Consider the following 12588-nt stretch of genomic DNA (forward strand, 5'->3'; position numbering starts at 1 on the left):
CCAATAATAGCAACTCATTAATCTTATTTTACTTTTGAATGGTCCAATTATCATCATGTCCCCAAGCACAGTCTGCACTGAATTGCCAGGACACCTGCTAGGAAAAGCAGCATAAATATACACCTGAACTCAGCAAATAAGCTGGCAAGGCTGGGGTTTTAAGGATCACCTTTCACACAAAACTAGAAAATGGCAGCCTGTCACACCTCTGAGTAAATGCCGGCATGGCTGAGATCAGGAAAGACGCTTTTACAGCTTTCCCCACCGCTGGAGCATTACATGCACAGAAGGTTAAAGGACAAAATTGTTGCTCTTTACATACTAGTGGGGTCTGGATGCACATGCATCACCTTAGTTGGAATGCCTAGACACAATGAGCCAGATTCTTTGCTCCTGTAAATTGGCACAGTTCCAGTTAAGTCAATGGAGTTATGTTAGTTCACATTATCCGAGGATCTGAACCCATGTGCCTTGCTCAGGCATATACCTTGGGGAACAGAGGTAGAGCAGTCAGTGCCGCATCTTTTGGAATGGAGTTAACTCCTCCCATGTTGACCTAGTTTGGGTGACCTGAGCAAAGGGAAGGTGCTAACCTCACACAACCCTTGTTGCCATGCCCAGTCAAACCAAGAATAATGTTACATTATCAGCATAGGGCCCACACGGGGCTTGTCTGCATACAAAAGTCATATTACGTCAATGATACAGGTATAGTTGCAGTAAGCACCCCACACCCCCAATGTGGACAAAGTTACACCGTATAAAGGTGCTCAAACCAGTATAGCTTATTCTTGTAAGGGAAGGGGAATAAGATATACCATTTTAAGCATTTTTATGCCAGTAAAACTGTGCCCATACTAGGGGTTGTATTGATTTAACTATTTCAGTAGAAAATTACACCCCTAACCCATTACTTAAATCAGTATAAAAACTCCGGTTAGTTTGGGCTTCAGATTTCTGCTAGAGGAGAGTGCACTCTTATAGCACTCAGAGGTGTTAAAATGCCTGGCATGGTTTTGATGGTGGCTTGTTTTTATATGAATCTTCCACATCCCAAAAATGTGTATGTGAGAGGTCATGTCATTATTTGTGATTCATGCTGCTGTACGAACATGGTTAGAAAAGAGATTATTATTTTAGATCCTGTTCCAATGACCCTCCACCCACTCTTCCTTGTTACTTTTGTACTGAAGATTTGTCCCTAATTGGTACCCAAAGTGTGCACAGTTGGATCGTGTCTCTTCAAAAATAAACTTCTCCTATCTATGCTGGTGCGAGCAGATACTATGGACTTCACTCTGAGGATTTAATTTTTAAAATTACTATAATTATGCTTTGATGGGATCTCTGAAGAGGGATGTGTGACTAATTTATTTTCTGATTTTTATGGTAATTTTAGAGAGTGAAAAGCAAATCCATGCTTTTAAAATTAAACAGAACTTTAATTAGGTATTCATTATGAATGTTAAAACTGTAAAGTACAGAAGACTTCTTTCTGCTTAAAGTTAAGCCTTATTAAAAGTACAATAGCATAGACTAAATAAGGTTTAACGATAAATACCCTTTTAAAAAGCTTTTGAAATTTGGACTCCTGACCAGAGTATATTATCTTGTTATGCAAGAGGCAATCTTTGTTATATATTTACAGCCTGTTTTCATGACCAAGAACTGTTATTAGTCAAAAGAAAGGCAGACTTAAGTTTTTGGACTAAGAAATCGTCTATCATTTGTCATGTTCAGGTATAGCTAACAGAAGTTCTTTTAACTTAAAATGTTTACATATCCAATACAATGTTTACATATCCACACATCCAGAGATGTAATTTACTCTAGGAGTATAATTTACTGTGTTAAGAACTCATTAAAGTGGAATAAATTGTTAAAAGCACTGAAATACTTTTGTACCAAACCATAATTTTCAGACAGGGTCCCTACATTCAATATTTTCCTAATTATTAAAATGGCAGATTACAATATATTTTCCTTTCCATATATACTCTCAACTCTCATTAAACAGCAATGAAAGTTGCAGGAGCACATCAAGGGGGAAAATAAACCACTCTGAAAGAACTAACATTTGAGCCTTAAAGCACCCATTTTTTCAAAACGTACCACAGAGCCTAATGTCTGTCTCAGTGTAAAACAAATTAGGCACAAATTACAACAAAGACTTATTTCAGAGGAACAGCCGTGTTAGTCTGTATTCGCAAAAAGAAAAGGAGTACTTGTGGCACCTTAGAGACTAACCAATTTATTTGAGCATGAGCTTTCGTGAGCCACAGCTCACTTCATCAGAAGTGAGCTGTGGCTCACGAAAGCTCATGCTCAAATAAATTGGTTAGTCTCTAAGGTGCCACAAGTACTCCTTTTCTTTTAACAAAGACTTAGAATCTCTAAATTGCTTTCATCCGTTACATATCTCACCTCTGTCTTTAGAAACTACAGACCCAATTTGTTTCCCTGAAGGATAGAGATCTATTGTAGGTGTTTCTAGCATGCCCGTCACTCCGAGCCCAATCCTTCAAACACTTGCGTGCCTGAAGCACATATATAAGTGTTTGCAGTGTCAGAGCCAGAATATATTCATTATGTCCCTGGAATGGTGGACACACAGAACCCCTGCCAGGGGGAATTGCAGGGACTGTCTGAAAAGGAGAGGGATGGGAGGGTAGCATGCAGAGTTTGTGGGAGAAAACAGAGGACTGGAAAGAGCTCCTGGAGTGTGGAGTAAGTTCAGCCTACCCAGGGACAAAGTGTGTGACCCCCCTAGTTATATGTATTGTATATAATTCCTTAACAAAACAATCATTGCTAGAGTTAAAGTTAGAAATAAATGTACCTTAAACAAGAAGCTCATTAGAATGTTGTAGTTAAAAAATGAACAAAAAATTGCTTGTAAATCAGGTTTCAGAGGAACAGCCGTGTTAGTCTGTATTTGCAAAAAGAAAAGGAGTACTTGTGGCACCTTAGAGACTAACCAATTTATTTGAGCATGAGCTTTCGTGAGCTACAGCTCACTTCATCAGATGCATACCGTGGAAACTGCAGCAGACTTTATATATACACAGAGAATATGAAACAATACCTCCTCCCACCCCACTGTCCTGCTGGTAATAGCTTATCTAAAGTGATCAACCTGGATTTGTGCTGGAAATGGCCCACCTGTTGATCACTTTAGATAAGCTATTACCAGCAGGACAGTGGGGTGGGAGGAGGTATTGTTTCATATTCTCTGTGTATATATAAAGTCTGCTGCAGTTTCCACGGTATGCATCTGATGAAGTGAGCTGTAGCTCACGAAAGCTCATGCTCAAATAAATTGGTTAGTCTCTAAGGTGCCACAAGTACTCCTTTTCTTCTTGTAAATCAGGAAATTCAAAGTTAGTTTCTACAACCAACCAACCATAATTTTGATTTCATATACCTGCCCTTTGTCCATCTAGAACAGTGGTTTTCAACCTGGTGGTCTGCGGACCACTGGGGGTCCACAGATTACATCTAAGGGATCCGCAAAAGGTTGTTGTTACCATAGGACAGTGTTTTTTAACCTGTGGTCTGTGAACCCCTGGGGTTCTGCAGACTATGTCTAAGATTTCCAAAGGGTTCCACATCTCCATCTGAAATTTTGTAGGGGTCCACAAATGGAAAAGAAAAAAAAAAGAAAGGTTGAAAAGCACTGATCTAGAGGGACTGTATGTGTTTTTTTCCCCCTGACTCTGTGCTGTACTAGCAACTGCAAGCATTCAATAATCATGAGTCAGGCGTCATAAAGTCATGAGATGGGTTTAAAAATCATGAGATTGAAAGAAAGAACAAAAAAACCACCCCACATTGTTGTACCTTTCCTCGTCTAACTTTGTTGGTATAGTTGTGTTTAAAAAAGGATTTGAAGAAAGATTAATGTTCATAGATATATTTAAAAAAGAAGCAGGACAGCAGGGCTACACCCCATTCCACAGCAAAGACATAGCTAGCATTTACTTGGTCTGGGATGAGAAAAAGCCTGCCTGTGACAGCCGCATTTGTCAAAGACTAAGGCTACATCTACACTGCACTCCTCTTGCAGTGGTGTGTAGAGTGTGTGTAAAGAGTAGTGAAAAGCAAATTGTGTCCCCATTGTGCTGTGTAGCTACAGCTGTTGGTGAAAGGCTCTGGCAGGAGGGAACACAGCAGGGAAAGGCTCAGCAGTGGGGAGAGCCTGCCAGCATGTTCCACTGCCTTTTCCGGAGGCAGGGACCTGACCGAGCCTTTCCTCTGCTGGAGCTTTTCCCTTCTGCCTCCCACCATTGGAGCCTTTCAGACTCTTTTCCTACAGCAGGGCACTAGACTGATAGAAGTAGCAGTTTAAGAGGAGGACACACTGCTTGGGTGAGTAGAAAGCGTGTAGATATCTGGGTACATATGCCCTTCAGGCATGTCTTTTCTCACCTAAGCCATGCCTCTCTATCTACACTGCTATTTATATCCATGCTAGGGGGACTATTCAAGTACATACTCCAAATGCTGCCAAAAAAAGCATGCAGCATAGACGTACCTTAACAGTAACCACCTCATGTTAGTCCGTAGCTCATTGTTTCTAACTTAGCTCTGCTCCTCCCCCACCTCCCCTTTGTCTCTAGCCCTTTGTTTTTTTCCATCCCCCCCCCTTTTTTTTTACTCCCCTCCCCCTCAGAATGTCAGGTTGTCCAAGGGGCACCTGTAGCCTTCATTCAGGCTCCTTGTGCTGCGTTTGGGGAGGGACTAGGTCTGCCTGCTGCTGCTTGCGTTCAGTGTATCTGCACGGCAGCTCACACCTGCCCTTAGGCCTTGCAGGCCTGTCCCTGCTGTTCCCTCCAGTAGCAGCCCTGTTCCGAAGCAGACCCCTACTCATGAGCTGCCATTTAATAATTCCCCCAATATTTTGATCAAAGAATTTAACAGTGCCATGGTTCACAGCAGCATTTCTAAGTTACATGAGCAGGAGCTATCTGGCTTGTGGAACTTACACTGGTTATATCTGAGTGCTTGAAAATTCCTTGAACCATAGTTATTGGTGTGACTTATACTGTCTTGACTCTGCTGTACACTCTGATGTTCTCTTACTGTTAATAGCTTTGAGCACATAAATGTGTGCAAGGTGGCACACCTCGAAACAAGTGAAAACACCACCCCCTTCCCTCCTGAGTATACATGGTAAATACAGACAAGATCCAACAGTCAAAACCAAAAAGGATAAGGGCAGAGACTGTATCTTCCTATGTGTTCAGAAGGAGAGAGACAGGAGAAAGCTTTCAATAAGATCCTGTTGTCATTCAATAGCCACATAATAGGCACATATTGATGGTTCCATGTATGTGTTTTAATTAACTAGTCACCAAGCCACTTTCTGTTCCTAGTTCAAATCCCTCCTAAAACCTCACCATGCCTCCTATGAGAAGTGAATTAGGTTTTCAGTGGATATTCCATGCACAAGGAATAACGTCGAAGAAGGGATGGAGGCATCAATGGTTGAAGGAAACTAAGACACAATCCTACAGTGAACTGTGTAGGCAGCCCTCTTTATCCATGTGCAGCCCCATTAAAGTCAGTGGGTGTCCATATGGACCCAGAGATTCATTAGCAGAGTTCATTAGAAGACCAGGGCCTAAGAGCACATTGAGACTGGTTTACATGCCTGAAGAGAGGGTGGTGGGTAGGAAGTCCAGATTAAAGCAGTATGTTGGGGCTAGGTGACATAGGGTCTGGAATGTAAGAACGGACTGCTTGAAGTTGATAGCCAGCTTAATGGAGAGCCAGTGGAGGTTGTAACTAGAGCCGTGCAAATCTGTGGATAGCCGCAGATGCAGCTATCCACAGGTCATGTTTGCGGATCGGCTGCAGATACAAATTTTGTATCCACACAGGGTTCTCATTGTTACTGCTAATGTAAGAAAACTCCTACTGGCAATGTTTGTGCTTAATACAGAAAGGATTAAAATTAAACTAAATTTAATTAAACTAAAAATAAAGAACTAAAATCAAACATATGTCGAAGAAAGATATAATGAGCAGCAATTAACACTGTTTGGTGAAGTTATTTCCTCCTCCACCTCCTCTTTGCAAATGAGACTTCAGCACAGTTGGAACTTGGAACAGTGAAGGCAGCGTTTTGCCAGAACATTTGTCCATAGAATTGATCCTCTTTAATTTCTTCCACTCTTATTTATCATTCAAGCTGCAGTAGCACCAACAAACCCTATGTAAAGCAAGGCTCCATTGTATTAAGTGCTGCATAAACATAATGGTAAACAAAATCTCTGTCCCAAACAGTTTGCAGCCTAACAGAACAAAAACCAAAATAATGTAAGGAATGGGGAAAGGAATAGAACATACAAGAGAATGGCGAGCAGGGTGGTGACTGGGAAAAGTCTACTTGCATGTTGTTTGTGTTATTACGGAGCAGACTATCCTCATTTCTTGGGGCCTAAGGGGTGGTGGTGATAGTGCTGGGTAGACACAACACAAGCCGCTGCTGGTGAACACTCTTGAAGGCTGGCCTCCTCTCCTTTACATGAAGGCTTTTTCTCCCACTGGTACTAGAAAGAGGAAGAGGATGAAAGGATGCAGTGCTGCACAGAGAAGGGACAGCAAGGCTGGCATCAGGCAGGATTTGGGGAGTGGGTGACAGGAGGAAGTTGAAGCAAAAAAGTCAATTGGCAGACAAAAGAATATCTAGTCCAAATTGTAGCATACAGTCTGTTGATACCCAGGGGATCTGAAGGGATGCAGGAGGCTCCAGGTAGAGAAGTGGACATATTTGAAACTTGATGTCCCCTCCAGCTCATCTATGGATACAGGATCCAGGAGTCTAGGCTAGAGCTCACTGTGGTATTCCTCAGGGTACAATCAGGACTGTTGAATAGTTGTGTCCCCTTAATTCTCCAACTTGGGGTGCCTTTTACACTGCTTTGCTGTTTCTATTTCCCTTACCAGAAATAAGCAAACAGAAAACAAACTGTAACCCTTTTTTAAAACTATTTCCAGCCACCACACTTGAGACTCACTTAAAATCACTATACCAGTGCTTAAAGTATAACCTTCATTCAAAACAACTAGCTGCACATATAGCCTGCTCGCTGTACCACTGGGACATTCCCCAGGGTACAATCTGGACTGTAGAACAGCTGTGTCCCTTCCATTCTCCACCCTAGGGTGCTTTTCACACTGCTTTGCTGCGTGAGCAGCTACATCTGGCCTGTTCACTAGCATGCAAATCACTCCCAGCTGAACGATGTGTGCTCTAGTGTGTCTCTCCTGAATTATATTGCAGAGTGACACCAGCAATTTCTCAGTCCAGTTTGTCCCCAGAAATGTGCGTCTTGTACTGCCCAGCTCTTTCCTGCTGTGCAGTACAAGCTCATAGAAAGTCTGTCATTTTATGAATAGAAAATGATATGCACATCATTAGATAATAGAAAATGATATGCAGATCACTATTGTTATCTCAAATAGAGGTCTCCCATCACTTCAATGCAAACACACACTGGTTTAGATAAAACAAGTTTATTAAACCATAGAAAGATAGATTATAAGTGATTACAAGTAAATCGGGCCTAAAGAATTGGTTACAAAGAAATAAAAAGGTAAAATGCAAACTAATACCTAACTTATCAGAGTGGTAAACATGTTACTCTGGATCTGTAAAAGCGGCAAAGAGTCCTGTGGCACCTTATAGACTAACAGATGTATAGGAACATAAGCTTTCATGGGTGAATACCCACTTCATCAGATGCATGTAGTGGAAATTTCCAGAGGCAGGTAAAATTATGCAAGCAAGAATCAGGCTAGGGATAATGAGGTTAGTTCAATCAGGGAGGATGAGGCCCTCTTCTAGCAGCTGAGGTGTGTACACAAAGGGAGGACAAACTGCTTTTGTAGTTGGCTACCATTCACAGTCGTTGTTTAATCCTGAGCTGATGGTGTCAAATTTGCAAATGAACTGAAGCTTGGCAGTTTCTCTTTGAAGTCTGGTCCTGAAGTTTTTTTGCTGCAGGATGGTTACCTTTAAATCTGCTATTATGTGTCCAGGGAGATTGAAGTATTCTCCTACAGGTTTTTGTATATTGCCATCCCTAATATCTGATTTGTGTCCATTTATCCTTTTTTGTAGGGACTGTCCAGTTTGTAGATGTACATAGCAGAGGGGCATTGCTGGCACATGATGGCGTATATTACATTGGTGGACGTGCAGGTGAATGAACCGGTGATGGTGTGGCTGATCTGGTTAGGTCCTGTGATGGTGTCACTGGTGTAGATATATGGACAGAGTTGGCATCAAGGTTTGTTGCATGGATTGGTTCCTGAGTTAGAGTTACTATGGTGCGGTGTGTAGTTACTGGTAAGAATATGCTTCAAGTTGGCGGGTTGTCTGTGGGCAAGGACTGACCTGCCTTCCAAGGCCTGTGAAGTGAGGGATCGTTGTCCAGGATGGGTTGTAGATCACTGATGATGTGTTGGAGAGGTTTTAGCTGAGGACTATATGTGATGGCCAGGGGGGTTTTGTTGGCTTCTTTCTTGGGTTTGTCTTGCAGTAGGAGGCTTCTGGGTACATGTCTGGCTCTGTTGATCAGTTTCCTTATTTTCTCATGCAGGTATCGTAGTTTTGAGAATGCTTGGGGAAGACCTTGTAGGTGTTGGTCTCTGTCTGAGGGGTTGGAGCAAATGCGGTTGTACTTCAGCGCTTGGCTGTAGACTATGGATCGTGTGGTGTGTCCGGAATGGAAGCTGGAGGCATGAAGGTAGGCACAGCAGTCAGTGGGTCTTTGGTATAGGATGGTGTTAACGTGACCGTCACTTATTTGCACCATGGTGTCTAGGAAATAGACCTCCCGTGTAGATTGGACCAGGCTGAGGTTGATGATGGGGTGGAAACTGTTGAAATTGTGGTGAAATTTTTCCAGGGTTTCCTTCCCATGGATCCAGATGAAGAAGATGTAATCAATGTAGTGTAGGTAGAGAAGGGGCGTGAGTGGACGAGAGCTGAGGAAGCGTTTGTTCCAGGTCAGCCATAAAAATGTTGGCATATTGTAGGGCCATGTGGGTGCCTATAGAGTGCCACTGGTCTGGAGGTATGGATGGTCATCAAATTTGAAATAATTGTGCAAGAGGATAAAGTTAAGTGACTGCAAAGCAAAGATTTCTCTCATCACATATTTACAGAAGTCTGGCTGGATCTTTCAGCAAGGACCACTTCCCCAGTTCAATAATGCCCCTTTTGTCTTTCAAGCATTGTTGATACTGTAAGTAAAGATGAGAGGAGAGAGATGATTTGTGGCCTCTGTTCTTCTTCTTATAGCATTTCTTTTCTCTGAGAATCATCTCCAGCTGGGGTTCAGGTGACAGCAAGTCTGTCTGCAAAGATGTAAATTTCTCATGCACACCCTTCTTGCTACCAAATAATGGCTGCTTAACCAGGTTCATTTGATTATGCTGACACTTGGCTGAGATGCTGACTAGCCTTTTGTCCCTGAGGAACTGGTTTGGGCTGCTTGCCCAGATGTGGAATGTGTCTTAGTAACACCATACAGTAGAATCTTATAAACTTAAAATGCTTGGCAATGTTGTATGTATCAGGACAATAATGATCAGTGAATTATGAGTTTTCAAATGATACCTCACAAGGCATACTTTACACAAAATTTATTTTAATTTTGTAAAAGTGCTGAATATAAGGGTATAGTCTGTCACACTCACCCCCTTGCCCCACTGCTAGGAACAGACTCTTGATTTCAGGGCTGGTGCTATCATAGGAGCTCCTGCTTTCCTTCCCTCAGCCCATCTTGTATTCAGATGGGAGCATTTTTAAGTGATGTATTTAATTTTGACCACAGCTGTTTCAGAATAAACAAGTTAGTGAGATGGCTGTGGTGGATACATGAGGAAGTGGCTGCCTGACTGCTTTAACCACAGAAAGGAAATCAACACTGAATCACAGTAGTCTGGGGAGCAAGGAGATTTTCACTATGCCCCAGAGTGCTAACAACAGAATGTTAAAACAAACCCCTGTAAATGCACTCACACTTCTCCCTAGCCAGTATACTCTTCTTCAAATGGTACTACAGAAATGTGCTGTGTAAAGGCCCAGTCCTGTAAGGTGCCACTGATTTCAGTGGGAGCTGATGGCACTTTGCACTTCGTAAGATACCACCCTTGGTGAATAAGTTGATGGCTAGATAGTGCTTCTAGCACACAGCCGGATGGAAGGAGTAGTATGTAGACAGACTGCCCCAGGGGACTACCAAGAGGCATTGTGCTTCAGAGAGGTTGCAGAGGATGGAGAAGGGAATGCTTTGTGACACTGCTGTATAGGGTACAGCATTCTGCCCCTTGCACAGCCAGTCAGCTCCATTCACCCATGCATAGGTGGGGGAAGGGGAAAAGGAGCAATGGCTCCATCTGCTCCCCACCTATGTGTCACTCAGTCACTGCTGAGGGAAGCACCTGGAGCTCAGCTTCCATGCTCTCCTGGGCACTGCATTTCAATCCAAACAGCCTTTCCCCCCAAGCCCTCTGATGGAAAAGGGATGAGGGGGAATCCTCACCCTTGGCCTAGGTGGCCGCAAAAGGCCAGGACACAATCTAGCCCTAAATGCTAGAAGGGGGAAAATGGTGAGATAGAAGATTGGAAGGCACCACTACTACAAATCTAGTCACCTGCCAGTGCAGTAATGGAAAGTTTACAATATTAAGAACTAGAAAGAATTCGTGCCTAAGACGCTACTGAGCCAACTTCATATGTCCCTATTCAAGCTGCTATGAAAGGTTTATGCTAACACCACAGTATTTAATAATACTGCAAGCTACCTATAGGTAAAAGCCATTTTACCCTCCTCTTCCTCCTCCTTCCACTGAAGTGAGGAGGGTTTGTTAAAGGCAACAAGATGGGGGTTAGTATAGTACAGGAAGTCATAAAATCGCAAACTGAACTACAGCTGTGCTCAGTGTAATTAACATACAAAATACAGCATATCCAATAGTGCACATCCTTTGTAGCTCTGGCTGAGTGACCGACTGATGGAAGAGCACCTCATCTATAAAACACAATGAGTATGAAGAAAATGGAACAATTTGTTTTTAAAATGTACCTGTGTTTTTGGAGAGGAGGGAGGTGTTAAGCAATGTGTTGTGAAGCTTAGAGACAAAGTATCTTACGGTAGTGCAGTTTCTAGGGTAACAATTTAATAAAAATCAAATGAGAGAACATTAAACTGCTAATTGTCAGTGCAACATATTACTGCCTCACAGCTACAGGAATCAATTAGCAGCACAGCTGCCATTCACAGTAATAGGAATTTCACCTTATCCTGCCTTTGCATCATGCTAAGATGTTCCCCCTAATTAGCATGCAAGCAGCTGGCCCCCTTCTTGAAGTAACTCCTAATTTTCCCTTCTTTCTTCAGGATCCAAAGAGCTATTTAAAAAGGAAACAAAGGTTTAATGGCACATGAGAAAGGCCATAGGCCCATCCGTGTATAAATCATTAAGCTAACCATGGGGAAAAAATTATGTGGAGGTTGACTGTTAAGCTTTAAAAGGAAGGTAGCACTGATAAGTATCTACTGCCACCTTGTGAGCAAAATGTCAAACACCTATTCCTTTCTCTTTCAAGTCAACTTCCTTTTAATGTAACTCTTCCTTTCCTCTAATTTTATTTTTGCACAGGTAAGCAACCATGCTGATGGACTCCGCATCTCTGGGTATTGAGAACAAAAAATGTGAAAATGAGCTGCCTTCCCACTGGGCCAGTTAGAGACTTGTCAAATAGTTTGATTTCACATCTTTGTATTGAAGCCAGCCTTGGGGCATAATTTTACATAGCCACCTAGGGGGCCAGTGATTTAGTGTTTTGTTCTCTCCACTGCAAGGTATCCTAATACAAAATATATTGTGTGTTAAGTGAAGATATTTCTGACAATAAAATGAACAGAAACATTTTTAAAGGTTTATTATTTTTAAACTAACAGCTGAAAGCCTGTGCTGTCGCCTGGGTGCGGCAGCTGGCCAAGTAATCCACCCTTTGTGCAGTCTCTCTCATACAACCAATGAAAGTGTTGCATGCAAGTTATCTGTAGTATGAAGGTGGTGAGTGGTTGAGTTCCCTCTGATGTCACAAAGGTCTAGGACTCCTAGCATGGCATAGACACATGCCTTACTGTACCTGTACAGGTGTAATTCATAAAATCAAAAAGGCAGAGAACTTCAAAACTGAAATGTTTGAACCTGGTGATATTCTAAACAAAAAGAGCTCTCAATCATGCATATAGCTGTTTCCACCACTTTGTACTGACTATACAGATATTCTAGGCAACAGAGTGACAATCCTGGATTCGTATTGTATAGATAAATAGCTCTTTTGTGGCTGGACTTTAAACAATAGCATAAAATAGGGTTGTACTAAAAAACACGGTATTGCCAAAAGGTTTACGCTATGAAGCCAGCAAACTGCCAGGCTGCAGCAATTACAGGATAAGCCATTATCCTGTAATCCTCTCCTCTTTTCCCTACTGATGCTGTGAGAATCAGAGTCACTGAGCTGCAATGATGGGTGGGACTGGGCTTAGGAGCAGTTCA

At 42.3% G+C, this 12588-nt stretch overlaps 1 long non-coding RNA gene across 1 annotated transcript; it reads left to right on the forward strand.

Moving 5' to 3' along the window:
• Positions 1 to 4206: 4206 nt before the first annotated feature.
• On the forward strand, positions 4207 to 11951 carry LOC142071155 (uncharacterized). The gene is made up of 3 exons (XR_012667183.1): positions 4207 to 4368; positions 8610 to 8756; positions 11680 to 11951. It is a non-coding gene; the product is annotated as an uncharacterized LOC142071155 (long non-coding RNA).
• The last annotated feature ends 637 nt before the right edge of the window (positions 11952 to 12588 follow it).

Source organism: Caretta caretta, chromosome 2 (assembly GCF_965140235.1).
Source record: "Caretta caretta isolate rCarCar2 chromosome 2, rCarCar1.hap1, whole genome shotgun sequence".
NCBI lineage: Eukaryota > Metazoa > Chordata > Testudines > Cheloniidae > Caretta > Caretta caretta.